This window comes from Theropithecus gelada, chromosome 16, assembly GCF_003255815.1.
Source record: "Theropithecus gelada isolate Dixy chromosome 16, Tgel_1.0, whole genome shotgun sequence".
Classification (NCBI taxonomy): domain Eukaryota; kingdom Metazoa; phylum Chordata; class Mammalia; order Primates; family Cercopithecidae; genus Theropithecus; species Theropithecus gelada.
The window spans coordinates 18,571,823-18,590,313 of NC_037684.1; the positions used below are offsets into that span (position 1 = coordinate 18,571,823).

At 36.4% G+C, this 18,491-nt stretch overlaps 1 protein-coding gene across 2 annotated transcripts in view; it reads right to left on the reverse strand.

Moving 5' to 3' along the window:
- The window catches only part of STXBP4 (syntaxin binding protein 4), a 197,888-nt gene that overhangs the window by 33,055 nt on the left and 146,342 nt on the right, over positions 1–18,491 (reverse strand). The window lies entirely within an intron of this gene.

An 18,491-nucleotide genomic window follows, 5' to 3' on the forward strand; every position in this document is an offset into this window, starting at 1 on the left:
CATGGAAAGGCTGTGAGGTGATGGAAATATTCCAGGGCATGATAGTGGTAGTATAATGCAGCTGTCTACATTTGTCAAAACTCACTGAATTGTACACTTACATTTTATTGTATGTAAATTATATCTCAATTTTAAAAAGCAGGGGAAATCTCCTGAACCAGTAGTATATGCAATCCCATTTAAAAAGCTGCAGTATGAGCAATCCCGTTACAAAATGACTGCAATCTTCCTTTCATCTTTATGCTGTGTCAGTCCCACTTACTGTCATCCAATGAGCTATTTCCTGGAGCATACTACAGATTTCTTTTCCTCTCTGCTTTTTCAGATACTGTTCCTTCTACCTGCAATGCTCATCACTATGGAATATAGAAACTCAATAAGCACTCTGGAATGACTTCAGGGACAATGGTCACACACCAGAATCTCCTTGTCCAGCTGTTAGCGGGTCTTTGATTTAGGGATTTCTTCAGTGGGAGATCTATCCAGAAATTCTTTCTTTTGATGTAAAATTTGCTTCAATGAAATGTAAAAATCTTAAGTGTATATTTAATGAATTGTCACAAATGCCTACACCTGTGTAACCCCAACCCCAATCATGATATAGAATATCACCACCACCCCAGAAATATCCCGTTCCTGTTGATTTCTATTTCCATGCCCCAAGAGGCAGCCACTGTTCTGATTTTTTAAAAGGTATCATACTTTTAGCATTTCCATTTAGTTTTACAAAATTATTTCTATTTCTCTGCTTAGAGATCTTCTCTTTCCATTCATTATGAACATGTTTTCCTTCACCTCATTGCACGTAGGTATAACAACACTTTAGTCTTTATTTCAACATCTGGTCTTTTGGAGGTTGGCATCTGTTGACTGTTTTTTCTCTTGAGAATAAGTTACATTTTCCTGTTTTTTATTTTCACACTGAGTAATTTGGGATTGTTTTCTGGAAATTATAAACATTATACTGTAAAAACTCTGGATTCTGTTACACTACTGTGAAGAATGTTAATCTTTTTGTTTTGGCAGGGCATCTAGTTGGTCGGACTCAAGCAATAAGTTCTATTTCTTAGGCAGCACCTAAAACCTCAGTTCAGTTTCCCTCCCCATCCTCCTTTGCTGGGTTGTTTGCAATGTGCCCTATATTTGTGCAGTTTGGGGTCAGACCCAGAAGCTTGGACAGAGTTTACATGCAGAATTTGGGGGTCTCTGTCTCCAGTGCTCTTCTTTCTGGGATTTCCCCTCTGCCTTTCCAGTTGTTCCAAACTTCATATGCTAGTTCTATAGGCCAGAAAGACTGCAAGTTATCAGTTTTACCACTCCTGCTAGGGTTTGGACTAGAGTGAGGCAAGCAGTGTCTACATAGAAAATTTAAGGAGGCACCCTCCCTCAGGCTCATGCAAGTGCAGGGTCACTACCTGAGACTGAGCCTCCTTAAGAGGGAGGTGCACCCAGGGTACCTTGTTGCCTTACCCTAATCCCAGCCCTGGGTCCTACCATCAATCTAAAAGTAGAACAAACAGGAAACTTATCCTATGTTGGGTCCTTCTTCCAAGTTTTGACTGATCTCCAGAATTTGCCTGGTCATATTCACTTTTCAGAAGCTTCAGTCGTTTTTTTTTTTTTTTTTTTGTATTTTGTCCAGGGTTTACAATAGGTTTCTGCAGGATGGTTAGTCTGTCAGGAACTTACTTAGCCTTACTGGAAGTGGAACTCTCAGAGGCTTAGAATTTTTGAGTGAAAAGAGATCTTAGAAATCCTCTAATTGTCTTATGTTATAAATTGGATACTGACACCAAAAATGGTTACAGAGCTTTGTCATAGAGTCAATTAGAGGAAAAGATAGTAATCTAACTTCTACTTTAGTGATCATCCACTATGCCGTTCTGCAATAATGCTGAATGAAAAGAGCAGCTTCTGTGCAGAGTGTAAAATGCTGCACTCAGACCTTTCTTTCACATGTAAATAAATTGTACATTAACTCTCAATTATTTTTGTTTTGTTTTTCTTTTTTTTATTATTATACTTTAAGTTCTAGGGTACATGTGCACAACATGCAGGTTTGATACATATGTATACATGTGCCATGTTGGTGTGCTGCACCCGTTAACTCGTCATTTATATTAGGTATATCTCCTAATGCGATCCCTCCCAACTCCCCCCACCCCACGATAGGCCCCAGTGTGTGATGTTCCCCACACTGTGTCCAAGTGTTCTCATTGTTCAATTCTCACCTGTGAGTGAGAACGTGTGGTGTTTGTTTTTCTGTCCTTGCGATAGTTTGCTGAGAATGATGGTTTCCTGCTGCATCCATGTCCCTACAAAGGACATGAGCTCATCATTTTTTACGGCTGCATAGTATTCCATGGTGTACATGTGCCACATTTTCTTAATCCAGTCTATCACTGATGGACATTTGGGTTGGTTCCAAGTCTTTGCTATTGTGAATAGTGCCGCAATAAACATACGTGTGCATGTATCTTTATAGCAGCATGATTTTTATAATCCTTTGGGTATATACCCAGTAATGGGATGGCTGGGTTGAATGGTATTTCTAGTTCTAGATCCTTGAGAAATTGCCACACTGTCTTCCATAATGGTTGAACTAGTTTACAGTCCCACCAACAGCATAACAATGTTCCTATTTCTCCACATCCTCTCCAGCACCTGTTGCTTCCTGACATTTTAATGATCACCATTCTAACAGGTTTGAGATGGTATCTCATTGTGGTATTGATTTAGTATCTCATTGTGGTGTTGATTTGCATTTCTCTGATGACCAGTGATGATGAGCATTTTTTCATGTGTCTGTTGGCTGCATAAATGTCTTCTTCTGAGAATTGTCTGTTCATATCCTTTGTCCACTTTTTGATGGGGTTGTTTGATTTTTTTCTTGTAAATTTGTTTAAGTTCTTTGTAGATTCTGGATATTATCAGATGGGTAGATTGCAAAAATTTTCTCCCATTCTGTAGGTTGCCTGTTCACTCTGATGGTAGTTTCTTTCACTGTGCAGAAGTTCTTTAGTTTAATTAGATCCCATTTGTCAATTTTGACTTTTGTTGCCATTGCTTTCGGTGTTACAGACATGAAGTCCTTAACCATGCCTATGTCCTGAATGGTATTGCCTAGGTATTCTTCTAGGGTTTTTATGGTTTTAGGTCTAATATTTAAGTCTTTAATCCATCTTGAATTAATTTTAGTATAAGGTGTAAGGAAGGGATCCAGTTTCAGCTTTCTACATATGGCTAGCCAGCTTTCTCAGCACCATTTATTAAATAGGGAATCCTTTCCGCATTTCTTGTTTTGTCAGGTTTGTCAAAGATCAGATGGTTGTAGATGTGTGGTATTATTTCCGAGGGCTCTATTTTGTTCCATTGATCTATACCTCTGTTTTGGTACCAGTACCATGCTGTTTTGGTTACTGTAGCCTTGTAGTATAGTTTGAAGTCAGGTAGTGTGATGCCTCCAGCTTTATTCTTTTGGCTTAGGATTGTTTTGGCAATGTGGGCTCTTTTTTGGTTCCATATGAACTTTAAAGTAGTTTTTTCCAATTCTGTAAAGACAGTCATTGGTAGCTTGATGGGGATGGCATTGAATCTATAAATTACCTTGGGCAGTATGGCCATTTTCACGATATTGATTCTTCCTATCCATGAGCATGAAATGTTCTTCCATTTGTTTGTGTCCTCTTCTATTTCACTGAGCAGTGGTTTGTAGTTCTCCTTGAAGAGGTCCTTTACATCCCTTGTAAGTTGGATTCCTAGGTATTTTATTCCTTTGAAGCAATTTTGAATGGGAGTTCCTTCATGATTTGGCTCTCTGTCTGTTATTGGGGTATAGGAATGCTTGTAATTTTTGCATATTGATTTTGTATCCTGAGACTTTGCTGAAGTTGCTTATCAGCTTAAGGAGATTTTGGGCTGAGACAATGGGGTTTTCTAAATATACAATCATGTCATGTGCAAACAGGGACAATCTGACTTCCTCTTTTCCTAACTGAATACCCTTTATTTCTTTCTCCCGCCTGATTGCCCTGGCCAGAAATTCCAACACTATGTTTAATAGGAGTGGTGAGAGAGGGCATCCCTGTCTTGTGCCAGTTTTCAAAGGGAATGCTTCCAGTTTTTGCCCATTCATTATGTAACTCTCAATTATTAATTACCACCTGCTTAACAGTTTAGTATTGGTATAAACTGAATGTTTGTGTCCTCTAAAAATTCTTATGGTGAAGCTCTCACTCCTGCTATATGGCTGCGTTTGTAGGTGTGGCCTTTAAGGAAGTAATAAGGTTAAATGAGGTCATAAAGAGTAGGGCCCTGATTCCATAAAGTTAGTGTCTTCAGAAGAGCAGGTAGAAGACCCACTCCACCCTTCCTCTGTGTGTATGTACAAAGAAGGGGTCATGTGAAGACACAGCAAGATGGCAGTCATCTACAAGCCAAGAGAAGAGGCCTCAAATGAAGCTTACCTTGCCACCACCTTGATCTTGGACTTCTAGTCTCCAGAATTGTGAGAAACAAATTTTTGTTGTTTAAGCTTCTCAGGCTGTGATATTTTGTTATGGCAGCCTGAGCAAATACAGCCATAAAAATGGATCCAAATTTTGCACACTGTTAAATCAGCTTACTTGACAGAATTACTTCAGTCTGACTACACCGTAAAGGTAAACTCATTCTTCTGTAAAAGAGCTTGAACTCAGAAAAACAAAATCTACCAATCAATGCAGTAAAAAATAAAATTTGAAGGATAAATGTGGCACTCGAAGCAGATCTGTTGTGAGGCTGGAAGGCAACAGTGTTTCTAAAACAATTTAATCTCGTTGTATTCCCCACTTTATTTTTAAAATGTTTATATACAACTATTAATAAATATCACAGTCTATTCTGCAAATGCCTTTAAAGGGTCAAGGCTTCCAAAACAGCATGTAAACAGGTACCATGCAAAAGTAAGGCCTGAACACATATCCTTTATTTGCAGACTAAGCTTTCTGATCCATCATGAACCTCTGCTCATCTTTTCTTGATTTCCACACCTTCTGACCTCACAGCCTGTCTTATTTGGACCTCCATCTCATTCTCTTAGGTCCCCACATAATGTTGTTTTCCTATTTCTTCTAATGATATCATGGGGCCTCACTGCCCTTTTTACCTAAACACTCTTGATAAGATCTTTCCGTGGTGACTGGCCTGGGACCTTCTTGTCACATCTTAGGCTGACACAATCCAGCATAGCCTAGATTTATAGCAACCAATCATTATCAAATAAAAGGTATTAATAGAAATTAGGAGGTGTTAAGTACAGTTAGAATTGTATTATGCATTAGAGTTTCAAGTCATATTTCTCATTTTATCTTATTCTTTTTTTTTTTTTTTTTTGAGACTGAGTCTCTCTTCATCACCAGGCTGGAGTGCAGTGGCATGATCTCAGCTCACTGCAGCCTCTGCTCCTGGGTTCAAATGATTCTCCTGCCTCAGCCTCCCAAGTAGCTGGGACTACAGGTGCCCACCACCATGCCCAGTTAATTTTTTGTATTTTTAGTAGAGATGGGGTTTCACTGTGTTAACCAGGATGGTCTTGATCTCCTCACCTTGTGATCCACCTGCCTCGGACTCCCAAAGTGCTGGGATTACAGGCGTGAGCCACCGCGCCGGGCCCATCCTATTCTTTTATATTTGTTGTTGTTGTTGTTGTTCATTGCTGCTTACTGTTGCAGTCAGGTATAGTCCATTATTGTAACATTAGAACACAATATTTAATTTCTACACTGCAACTCTTTTATCTCTTCTCTTTGTCTGGCAGTACTTAGTAAAGAAACCTATATAACAAGAAGCTAAGAAATACGACAATTATCTCTCATTTGACCAGTGATAGTAATTTCTGATTAATTCAGGATAAAAACCTGCATGCAATTATAAATAGTCCATTTTTATTTTGACATATTGGTTTGGTTTGACTGATGCGGTCAATCATTCCAAGTAAGCCAGGCACCAATTCTGCTACCTCTTCCCTTACATTTTCCCCTTCATTGAATAATCTTAACAAATTACTGGACACACACACACAAAAGCTGCTATGTTTAGGGATCCTGATATGAAAAGTACTTTGGCAAGAAATTATCTAACTACTAGGTTAGATCTTGGGGTTCTCTGGGCAAAGCAAGTTTTGAGATTAAAATTTGAGCATACCTTTCTTCTTAAAATTGTGTGTCTGCTTTAACTGATAACATAAAAGGAGAGGGATAACACATTTACAAGGAACATAAATTCCCATAAATGTGAATAAAACAAAGGAGGAATTAGCAAAATCTCTAAAAGATTTTCTAATTAAAAAATTTAGTTTTCTACTTTTAAGTACACTTTGATTTGAGATAATGTTCTTTAAGAATATATTTTAATGACTGGATAAAATACTTGTAACTCAAAACTTTAAGTATTTATAAAAGAGTGCTTCAAAAGCACTTAAAAGTTTCTTCTTTTACTGTAAGTAATCCCCTTATAATTTTAATATTTTAATCTGCTTTGGAAGTCATACATTAACCCACATACACACATATCTCAATATGTAAAATGACAATCTAAACTTTTGAGTGCTTCTTGTTATAATTTTTATAAATTCAAACTAGATGGAATTTAAATATACTGCTTTCTATTAATTATAAAATTAACTGCATGGAGTAAAATCTGCATTCATTTTTAAATATAGCCATATCTGATATAAAGTAAACATAAAATGTTCCAACTCAACTTTTTGCTTTTGCCAGTATAGAGCACATTCCTTCATTTATCTCTGCATTTGTACAATACAGACTCCATTCCTTCATTTATCTCTGCCCAGAGTTACTCTTCCTTTCCATCTGCCTTGTGAGCTTCTGCTTATCCATCTAGAATTAGCTCCTCTGTGCATACTCTCCTAATTTCTTTGGCAGACTTCATCTTCCCCTCCTCTATGGTACTTCTGTGGTTTGTACCAGTTTCTATCACAGCACTTAACACTCTTCTGTGGAAAACATGATTGTGGACAATGACCATGTTTTATCCATCTTTGTGTCATTTTCTGGTACACAGCTCAGGCTTTGGTGCGTAATAAATGTTTAACAACAGTTTGTTGAGGATTTACATTCCAAGAAGTAAAACATCTTCAACATTTTAAAAAAATCAATACTGTCTGGAGGGATTCAGAAAAATACGTGGCATATTAGTTAGGAATGATTTTGGTTGAAAATGACAGATAACCCAAGTAGCTGGGAAAACAAATAGGTATTTATTTTTAAGGAGCCTAGAGGTTGCTAGACAACAGCATAAAGTTTTTCATCTTTCTATTCTAGTATCCTTTGGGTGTAAGTGGCTCATCCCTACACATTTTGTCTTGTGGGGGCCAAAAAGCCCCCAGAGCTATATAGGCAACATATTCGTATTGAAGGCAGGACGGAAAAAGAGGTGGTCCCAGCTCCACATGTCCTTATCCATTAATTAAAAGTTTCCCCAAGCAGAAGTTTCTAAGCAGACTTGACTTGACATCTCATTGACTAGAACTGGGGTGGGTGGCCACTCTGTGAGGCAGGCTACCCCTGAGAGGGCAACTGTCTGACTTTACAGTTTCTAATGCAACAGGCTGGCTAGGGCAAAACACCAAGTCTGCCATAGATTACAAAAACAAAAACAAAAAGACAACAGAAGAGTGGATTAAGGTTAATTAAGATATTAAGGTTACCAGGTTTGTTGAAATGAGTATGCTGGAGACCCTGGGGATTCTAGGGTATCAGTGCAATTGGGGACATAGTTAATAATTCACACTGAGACATTTTCTCAAGATTGTGGTTGCTTATAATGACATAATGAGATGTTTCAATCTTGCATCTCATCTCTCTCTCTGTGTTTTTCAATTATGACAGTTTTCCTTTATCTCCCATTCACCCCAACCTCACTTTGGTTCCATCACTGCCATTCAAAATTTCTCAGAGTCAAATATTAAATGTTTCATTCTCTATAAATGCTTTCTTGACTTTAAAATATTTTTTTCTCATTTCTCTGAGCTATCAGCACTTTGTACCATTCATAAAATACTTAATATCTTAAACTTTGCATTACAAGAATTTGCACAACTCTTCTACTCCTCTCTTCTCACAGACTGCTAGCTCTTTGAGGGTACTGAATCTTCCTCAGTCATACTAGGTTCTGAAAAATTATTTTCTGAGTTGAATATTTAATTCATTTCATTTGCTTAGTGTTAGAAGGAAGGAAATGAGAGGAAAACCCAGCATGTACAAACACAGGGCCACTGCTAGCCTATGTTTATGTGGCAAAAACTAAAAAAAAAATAATTTCCATTATGTGTTGAAAATGGCACTCCTTCCATGTGCAAGGGCTAGAAAATAGTGCCTCCTTTGAGCTGATGCAACTCTGAGGGCATGGAACGTGTAGGGCTAATATTCCTTCTGTGCAAATTACTAAAATGAAGACAAAAAAAACCACTCTTTCTTCTAGGAAACACAGTCCTGTACCAGAGCATCCAGTGGGGTGAACAGAGCAAGGGCTGGATTTCAGTCCCCAATGTACTCCCTTGACCTCTGCTTATTGCACAAAATGCTCAGTGCTCTGCAGCAGCCATTTAGAAAAGATTTCAGAAGTTCCATTTTTACCCAGTATATCTACAAGTCTTTTGTGATTTCTCCAGGCTCTGTTTATAATGATGGTAAACTCAGAGCTTCACGTTTTTGAATGGGTCTAATTGTCCAAGATACTTGCTCACAATTGAGCCAAAATTTGTCTTCCTATTTTTCCTATCTGATGACCTGAGACTTCTGATGCTAGATATAATAATCATGTCTCGAAGCAGTGTTTTAAAATGTATCTCTGGCAGGAAGCTGCCTCCTAAGAAACGCATAATAGAATAGAATGTAATTATTTATAGGTAGGTACTACCAACACTGTATTTGGCTATCTAACATTTGTGTGAACATGTAAAATCTTCCTCTAATTTGTTACCTACCCCATTTTATAGTGGCTGATGTGGGCTCACTTGCCATCCCATACGGCTCACTAACAATTAGACTATTAAATATGGAATTTTAATTTGAAAATATTATTGATAAAAAAACAAATACAGCTAAATTTATAGAACAATAAAGACTGACATTTAAAAGGTAGCAGTATTAAAAATCACTCTTTCTCATGTCCTCTAAGCATCTTTGGAAAGGCTTGAAATTAAGTTTAAAGAAGATTTCAAAAATAAGGGGAAGAACACCTTTAACTTACAATATTTTCTACTTGAGAAGTACACTTTAGTAACCTTAACTATGGCTATATGTTAACAATAAAAGTGAGATTATAATGATTTTATGTGATGTGTCATCAAATACATTTTAAAACATTTTCCGTATAATTAAAGCAAAAATAAATACAAAGGCTAGCTATAGAAACACAACATGCATATGGTTAGAAAATTCAAAATATCTAAAGACTCATTTTTTTTTTTGTTTGAGGCATTTAAATATCAGAAGCATGAAAGACAAGGGATTAACTAATATTGTAAGATTTCATTTATTCAATGATAACTTATTAATACATTTTGGTAAAGAACATAAACTGAGTTAAAGTTTATCTGTATTAGATACAGTAGAAGATTTACTGTCAAAGTGTCATATACTTATGGATATATTTTTATTTTATATACTTATATATTTTATTTTAAATCAAAACATATAAATATATATTCATTTGCCAATCTTTATTAGGCCAAAGTCTTGTCTTTGTTGACTGACTTCTGATTAGGGTTCTGTATTGTTCTTCTAGTTCTAGGGTTCTTGTATTGTTCAGAAATCATACTAAAAATATATCAGCTATCACTTCCAGGTGGGGTTTCTTTAAAGTGGATTAAGAATTAAGAGTGGTTATAAAATAATCCAAGGGCAGAATCCTTCTAGACTTCTATAATTTTCTCCCAGTCTTTCACAGATGACTTCTTTGCAATCTATCAATAGTATTAACTCACCATCATCAGATGCATTCTACTTAGTTTTTGTAGAAACAATTTTTTCTTTTCACATTCGTGTAACTATAATAAGCACAAGTGGCATCAACTTTTTGAAAATAAAATGATATATATTTTAACTAGTAGCAGTTTAAGTACATGGTAGTACCAGGGAGAGGCTTCTTAGGCACAAGTCGACATTGCCCATGGGCATCAATGTGCTTTTTAGAGAGAATGGATGAGTTGGCTAATCTGGCAAGTGGGTTAAAAATAGAGATCAGTTAATACAGTTCCCACTTTTTGGAGAAAGTGGTTCTAAAAAAAAAAATACTGATGGTGATGGAGTCTTTTATAATTTATTGAGAAAATTTTTAGAAAGCACTATCAGGACAGTTAACTACTGAAAAGCATATGTATTTAAAGCCATTTTTCTTGGTTTCTATAATGCTACATTTGCCTAATTCTCCTTCTATCTTTCTGACCACTCCTTTTTAGTTCAGTTTCTTCTTTCAATAGACCTCTAAAAGTTCCTAGTGTTAAGTCTTGGATACTCTTTATTTCCCTACATGTACTTTCCTCCTAGATGATCTCACCATTTTCATAGCTTTAAAAACCATATATATGCTAAAGACTCTTAAATTTATTTCTCCAGCCCAGCCCTTTCTTTTGACTCCAGACTGGTATAAACAACTTGCCAATAACATCTTGACTTAAATGTTTCACAGGCAACTTATACTTAATTTTTTCCAAAGTTAAGTTTTAATTTATTTCTCAAAAGCTGATCCTGTCTGCAATCCTCCTCGTTATACTAAGTAAATCTGTTCTGGCCTCCTTTCATTTCTTTGAGTAGGCAACTCTTTGCGTCAGTCTGGAATGCTTTCTCCTTAACTCATTAGATGGTTGGCTCCTACTCATCTTTCAAATCCTAACTTAAATCTTACTATGAAGACAGACTTTTCTTGTCCTCCCTTCATTTCTACCAGAGCAACATATTCACTACAGTCACAGCACTTTCTCAGTTTGAAATTACATATATATTGATTTTCCTGTTTATTGTCTGCTTTCCCAACTTAAACCATAAGTTCTATAAAGGTAGGGATCGTGCCTGTTTCATCCATCCTTGTATACTATGGGCCTACCAAAATGCATGAGATATCATAGGCCCTCAAAAATGTTTGCTGAATAAATGAGTAGTGTTTTAGTTTTACTCCCTAGAACACTTACCACTATTTGTAATTATGTCAGTAAACTTTTACAAAAATGTCCAGTTATTCCCTAAAAAGCAAATGTTCCAGGAAGACTGTGTCTGTTTTATTCCTTATTCAATACGGTGTCTGACACATAGATACTCAGTCAATATCTGTTGGTGAAAGGAAGGGAGCAGAAGTGATGATACGACTGAGGGAGAGAACAGAACGTAAAGGAGACTGTTTTACACTAATGTTCTGAGACTACGGCAACAATTCAAATAAATGCTAAAAATATTCTGTCCATCATTCAGTTGTTTTGCCCACACAATGTAAACATCTGTACCTTTAGAAATAGCTAGATCAGTTTTTCACGTATAAAGCAGATGTTCAAAGTTATTTTAGATACAGCTGAAATTATTATTATTATTATTGTTTTTCGATTAGTGCAGCAAATTTGGGTAGACTTATGTTTCTCAAAGATACATAACTTTAAATGAGAGCTGTGCTATTTAGTCAAAGTCAGGGTATTGGGAAGCCTTGATCATGTGATGTGTGTTCAGTCAAATGACCTGGAATTGATCCAATTTCCTAACAGTAACATTATGGCACAATGGTTGCCTAAGACCTTTGGTCATCATCAAAACCTGAATGGGCTATAGAGAAAAAAATTTACAACTCGTCTTTTACACTAATGGTTGAGAGAGAGGAAAGGCTGAAATCTGTCATATCACTTGACGTGTAATAGAAATGGACAGCTGTTCTCCTTCCGTAGCTTGAATACCCATTACAAAATGAGATCATATGGTAGATTTTAATAGCAGGAAAGACTCTTCTAAGAGACGATAGATTAAAAAAATTGCTTAGCAAAATGTCAGAGTCACAGTTTTTGCCTACGAAGAATTTCAAGATTACATTAGAAACAGATAAGGAATTCATGTACACACAAAAGCATATTATTATTTAAAAAAAATTTAAGAGTAAATCTTTAAATATTTACCTCCTGAGAAATTTCCTTCTAGAAGGATTCTTAATTATGCTTATCTTATTAACTTATCTGCAGTATTATAGCACTATCTACTTGTTTTTCATCAATAAAAGGTTTCATTAAAAACTTTACACAAATAGTGCCTCTATGTAGCTGGCTCATTTTATTATTAGTGGTAGGTGTGCAGAGAGGGAATACATTGGTTTTCTACAGGAAATACTACAGAGATTTGAAATCTAGGTCACATAACAGAGCCCTGCTATAACAGAAGAGCACAAAGGCCCAATGTTTTTTCAGCTTCCATTCAAATATGATCATTATGTTTAAACAAAACTTAACAATTGCCTGCTTTGAAATTGCATTTAGTTAACTTATATGACAGTTATAACTGTCACATAATTATCCTTTTTGATCTCTTCACAGTCTTAACATGTTACAGTTATATACAAAGAAATTTACATTCAGTGTGTACTAAGGGTAACCACTAGACAGAAAGCCAGACACTGAAATTTGTGCTTCTGTGAAATCTTTAAGCTGGAAATCCCAAAACTGTTTTAAATACCAATTGAGAGTCTGTAGCATCATTGGGCAGCAGTAGAGTTAAAAATGGGGAAATTTGGCATGTCACATGGCAAGTCAGCAACTACATAGAAGAGACGCCTGGTATGTTCTAAAAGGTTTGCTTGCCTTTGTGGTTTTCTGAATGTGATATTATGGTAAATATATATGTGTGTTGTGATTTAGGCACTAATGGTATTCAGAAATAACACAAACACCAAAAACATATTTCAAAGATAAAACATTTAAGTTACATTCCCAAATGCAAACATGCTCCATAGCAATGATTTGAGTACATTTATCAGGTCTTTGGGAAGTGGCAATATTTCCTTTGAGTATTAAAAATATATGTTTATAAATGTGTATGTTTCATTAAGCTTTTCAGTCCTTGAGACATAAGTAGCTCAGATATTTCAGTTAAAATACAAGCAATCAAATAAGGCACCATTCCCTAGAGTTTGTCTTTACACCTATACTGGGTTACCAAGTCTTAAACCAAACTCCGACCTCCTTCAACAATTCAGAAAAGAATTGGAAGGTAAAGTCTTACTCTGTCATTTCCAACCATGGTTAAATCTAGAACATAAATCATGTCTGATTAGTCAAATTTAGTTCAGCTTTGAATCCTGAATTGTACATTTGAAAAATAACCCTAGATGCTGGAGGATGACATCTCTATATCATAGCAAATGTTCCTATCATTCAGTTCTGCATTCGTTTGCACTTGCCTTAAATTTTAAGCTTCAGATTCACTATTGGAAGAATTTTGCTGAGGAATTATTGCTTTAAACTGTGACTGGGTTACAGAGTAAAATATGCCAGTAAACATTTTGCAATAATTGTATCACTGCATTTTATTAAAGAAAAATCAAACAAAGGTTTACTCCAAAGAATAAAAAAGAGGGTATAGTTAAAAATTCAGAAAATACATGAATAAAATCTGTGCTTCTATTTGGGAAGCAGTAAATAATTACACGCTCTTTAGAAGAAAACTTAAGATGAGCTAAGGCAAGTTGTTACACAAATGCAACCATCCTCTTAGTCAACCCTGAACAAATGAAAACATGCAAAGAACTATAAGATTGATTAGATTAGAAACATGCGAGCTTTTTCTCTAAATCTACAGAAAGTCATATTCTATAATGATATATGTTTCTTATCTTTGGATTAAAAAAAGAGCTAGGCAGTTTTAGAACTATGATCATGTGTTGCACTTATATTTTTTTAAAGAGTCAATGTGCTTCCTAAGGAAGTCTTTGGAGGTTGATTTACTGCAAGATACTTAGAAAAACCTACAGTGGTCTGTTTCCTTAAGTTAATGTCAATTCGCCATTTACTCAAGCAATAAAACAATAGCATATTACATTTTAATAACTCTCCAAACCAAAGTACATCAATACACTTCACAGAACCTTATCAGCACCTTATCAATAAAGACAGATCCACTTTTGAATAACAACTTACATTACAGTATTAGGACAGGGCAAAGACATTTTCAATAAAGGATATGGTCAACAACAAACTTGCTCACAAAGAAAGGATATGATATGTACTTCAATTATTTTTTTCTGAGCTCCAGTTCAGGAGAGTAATTGCAAGAGTGCCAAAACATATGAAATCAAGGTTGGCTCTGGGAAATATGGGAACTGTGATTGTCATAGCAAAGGGCCCATTGTGTTCAATGGGAAGAACTGAGGGCTTCTTTTTGTTTTCAGTCATGAAGCTAAGAGGGAAGGTATTCTATCTTTTATGACCATGTTCTGCCTTGATGCTACTTGACCAATGACTTTAACCAAAAGGCTAACAAGATGATCTTCCTTCCTACCCCTTTATTAAAGATACTTAAATGTTAAGCCTTTTCTGAAATAAAGAAAAGAAGAAACTGTTTTCCATAGGAATCTTGATTACTTCAATAGTTCACAGTTAGCCTCAACTTAGAAACTTTTCTGTCATCATAGTCTGCACATAGCACACACAGTTGTAATGTTGTGCCCTAAGGGACATACTACTGTTAACAGCCCATCCAGTCGCTTGATTATCACTGTGTGGTAAATGGCTTTCTAGGATAATAACTCTGATACAGACAATCAAGCGCTTTACTTAGTTTATTATCCTGTTTTCTTTTAGAACAGATCCAGGCCATATTTGACTTAAATGTGAGAGCACAGTGCAATGCAAATTTAAGGCCATTATAGACAAGTATAATTCTCAATTGGGTTCCTCAGTTTCTCATATTAGTTCAGTTTCCAGGAGTAAGGTTGGCTTCCAACCTAGATTATATTTGTAAACAATATTTGCAAATAAGTGAAAATGACAGAACTACAGGACATCAAGAGAATGACAGATAAAATGATAAAAGAGGTAAGAAGCCTTCCAAATGAGTGCCAGTTAAGGGAAAAAACAGAATAAATAAGATTGGAAAGGTGGAAAGAGTATAGTATCAACTCTGTTTTGGATACTGGATACTAGAACGAATAAGCTTATACAAAATCAGTTGTTCTTCCATTTCATAGGTGAGGAAAATGAAGTACAGAGAAGGCAAGAAAGTTGCAAAGATTATGTTGCTTGTAGGAGGCAGAGGTAGGATTTGAACACGGGTAATATTGTTCTTGAGCCCATGCTGTTAGCCACTATATGCTGCTTCTTTCATTATAGGAAAAACAAAAAACACCAAAAAACCCAAACCCAAACAAACAAACAACACACAAAAGTGTTAGCAAGTTAGAAAAGGACTAAAAGTAATTAGGCCAAAATGTAAATGACGATTGCCTCTCCGTGGTGGGTTACGAGCAATTTTTCCGGCTTATTCATTCTCTTCAGGTCTTTTCAAAATAACAAAAATAAAGTTTAACACTTTTTTTTTTATATCAGCAGAAAATAAAATAAAAATATTGCTGGCCTAACTAACATTTTCCCTCTTATGATAGCACTTCTCAATTTAGAAAAACTATGCATACAGTTAAACCACACTTCGATGACAGCTATCAGAGCACATCTCACTAGAAAGTCACAGAAATCTGGGCATAAGCAGGAATTTGTCCAAATTAAGTAACTTTTAACATATGTTACAGGATCAGTATAGATTCAGTGGAATTTCCCATACCTTTTTTCTTTTAATGCATTTTTATTGTATGTATTTAAAGTGTACAACATGATGTTTTGGTATACAAATACATGGTGAAATGATTACTACAAGTAAGCAAATTAATATAGCCATCACCTTCTATAGCTACCTTGTGTGTGTGTGTGGTAAGAGCACCTAAAATCTACTCTCCTAGCAAATTTTCAATATACAATATCCTATACCTTTTTCCTTAATCCTATATCTTTTAAACTGCAGTGTTACATAACCGGTATTTATGAAATGACCAAGAGGTCCTAAGAGGTACTGAAATGCCATATGAATCATAAAAGAATGATTAAATTGACATTCAAAATGGTGTTGGAGTAAATTGTATTTGTGCCCTCACCAATCTACTGAAATTTCTCCTCGAAAGGTCACAAATCTTTACAATTTCAGCCAACCTTTTTTTCACATGTTGTCCACTTGTTATCAGCATTTCTCACTCCTTCTTTGAAATTCCCTTCTCCATGGGTTTCCTCTCTTCCCAGTCATCTACTCTTCATTTGACCCTATCGTCCTGACTCCTCCCCATCTGGCCCCTCTTCCTCCTCCGAACTGTCCCAAATGAGTTCTCCTCCCACTCCTGTTATATCCTTTCTCTACAATATTAGGGTTTCAACCATCAAAATGACATGAAGAATCCCCCAAACAACATCTCCAAATACTGACATTTCTCCCAATCTCTTTCTTGATGTCAGCTGGCATCTCAAGCATCTCATGATGTCTAATATGGAACTTCCCTCACTCTAATCTCCCAGATCTGTCTTTCCTGCTGAGCTCCTTGATTTTTAATGGTTCTACCAACCTCCAATAATCCAGGCCCAAAAATCCAGTGTCATTTTTACTCTTTGCCCTTGTTTCTCTTGTCAATTGTTGTTTAGTCTTATATAATCGACCTCTGCAATATTAGTCATTTAGTTGTTAAATACTTGTTGAATAACTACTGTAGTAAATTCCGAGGCTACCGCAGTAAGACAAGTGAGGATCTTGCCTTCCTGAAGCTTATATTCTAGTGAGAAGACACAATTTCAGGTGGCCAATAAGTCCTATTAGAAAAATAAGATCAAGAATGAGTAGTAGCGATGATGGAGTTGATCAGAGAAAGCCTCTGCAACATTAAAGCAGAGACCTGTGGCTGGATATTGTGGCTCCTGCCTATAATACCAGCACTTTGTGAGACAGAGGTGGGAGGATCAATTAAGGCCAGGAGTTTGAGCCAGCCTGGGCAACTTAGCAAGACCCCATTGCTAAAAAAAAAAAACCAACAGTAAAATTAGCTGGGTGTGGTGATGTGCACCTATAGTCCTAGCTATCTGGGAGGCTATAGTGGGACAATAGCTTGAGCCCAGGAGTTGGAAGCTGCAGAGAGCTATGACAGTGCTATTGCACTGCAACCTGGGTGACAGATTTAGATCATCTCTAAGAAAAAACAAACAAACAAACAAAAAAACCCAACAAAATCATGAATAAAATGAAACCATGAGTCTTGTGAAGGTCTGAAGGAATACCATTCCAGGCAGGTGGAACAGTGTATTAGGCTATTCTCGTGTTGCTGTAAAGGAATACCTGAGGCTGGGAAATTTATAAAGAAAAACAGTTTAATTGGTTCACGATTCTGTAGGCTATACAAGCATGGCACCAGCATCTGCTTGACTTCTGGGGAGGCCTCAGGGAGCTTTTACTTATGGCAGAAGGCAAAGCAGGAGCAGGTATGTCACACAGTGAGAGCATGAATAAGTTTGTGGGAGGTGCTGCACACTTTTAAACAAACAGATCTCTTGAGAACTCAGGTACTCTCGTGAGGACAGCACCAACGCGATGGTGTTAACCCATTCATGAGAAATTCACTCTCCTGATCCAATCATCTCCCACCAGGCCCCACCTCCAACACTGGGGATTACATTTCATCATGAGATTTGGGGGGACAAATATCCAAACTATATCAAATAGCAAATGCAAAGGCCTTGAGCTAGGAATAAGTTTGGCATGTTTAAAGAACTACAAAAACACTAATATGACTGGTATATAGTAAGCAGGAGAAGAGTGGTAGACAATGAGATTAGACAGCTAGCTAGGGCCAAAAATGAAGGTCTTCATAAGGAATGGTAAAGAGTTTGGATCTTACTCTAAGTGTAATTGGAAATGATTGGAGAGTTTTGACCAGGGGAGTGACATGGTCTAATTTATGTATCGAAGGCTACTAGAGAATAGACTGTAGGGAAATCTGGAAGTAGGGTGACAAGTTAGGAAGTTACTGTGCCATTTTCCTTCCTCTTGACTATTCTAGTTTAAGCTCCCATTACCTGCATCTACACCAGAGTTAAAGCTTCCCTGTTCACATTGCTGCTTCCCCTTCTTTACCTCATACCCTAGTGCTGGCCAGGTGAAGTTTCCTGAAGTACAGTTATGAGTCTACTCATTTCTTGCTGAAAGTCCATCACTAGCTCTTTACTGTCTACTAAAAACAATCTCCAGAACATTTTGCTAGGTGTTTAAGACAGTCTATAACCAAGTCCTGACTTATTTACCATTACTTTAAAAAATATTATTTACGTGCTAGGCTAGGACTTGAAAAAACTATAGCCATGGGCCAAATCTGGCCTGCTGCCTGTTCTTAGAATTAAAGTTTTATTGGAACACTACACCTTTGTTTACTTATTATCTATG